Below are 816 nucleotides of genomic sequence, written 5' to 3' on the forward strand. Positions count from 1 at the left end.
GAGAGGCTTCACTACGCTGAATAAACAGCTTTTTAGAGGAAAGGGCTCATCATTTAATGAATCGACAGCCTATTTGCTAATCTTCAACATGTTTTACACTAAACAATACTTTTGGATTGAACTATTCTTAAGAGTTTACCACGAAAAAAATGCTTTTTTATAAGAGAAGTCACTAACCTTTTGCGACAGTTGGGATTCAGCTTATGGCACTTGTCATTCATTCCTAATATGCTATCCGTAAACGGCAACTGAGTGTCGCACAACTCTGATTGAAATTCAATAACGTCAAGGCTGTAATGTGATTGGTTATTAAAGGTTAGTTCACCCAAAAATTCTGTCATTAATTACTCACCCTCATGTCGTTCTAAACCCGTAAGACCTCCGTTCATCTTCGTAACACAAATTAAGATATTTTTTATTAATTCTGAGAGCTCTCTGACCCTCCCATAGACAGCAATGTAATTACCACGATCAAGGTCCAGAAACGTAGCAAGGAGATCGGTAAAATAATCCAAATAGAAAATAAAAATAATCCGTAGAAAACGTATCCGCGTGACGCAGCTGACACAGAACAGCATACGCTGTTTACGTCCAGCGGGTACTCTCCAAAATGGCACCAGGGTGACGCGGAGGAGACGAATTGTTGAATGAAGTCGTTGTTTTTGCTTTCTCTGCATACAAAAAGTATTCTCGTAGCTTTGTAAAATTACAGTTGAACCCCTGATGATTATTTTACAGATCTCCTTGCTACGTTTCTGGACCTTGATCGTGGTAATTACATTGCTGTCTATGGGAGGGTCAGAGAGCTCTCAGAAC

This window comes from Sinocyclocheilus grahami, unplaced genomic scaffold (assembly GCF_001515645.1).
Source record: "Sinocyclocheilus grahami isolate Dianchi unplaced genomic scaffold, SAMN03320097.WGS_v1.1 scaffold657.1, whole genome shotgun sequence".
In the NCBI taxonomy this organism is placed as follows: domain Eukaryota; kingdom Metazoa; phylum Chordata; class Actinopteri; order Cypriniformes; family Cyprinidae; genus Sinocyclocheilus; species Sinocyclocheilus grahami.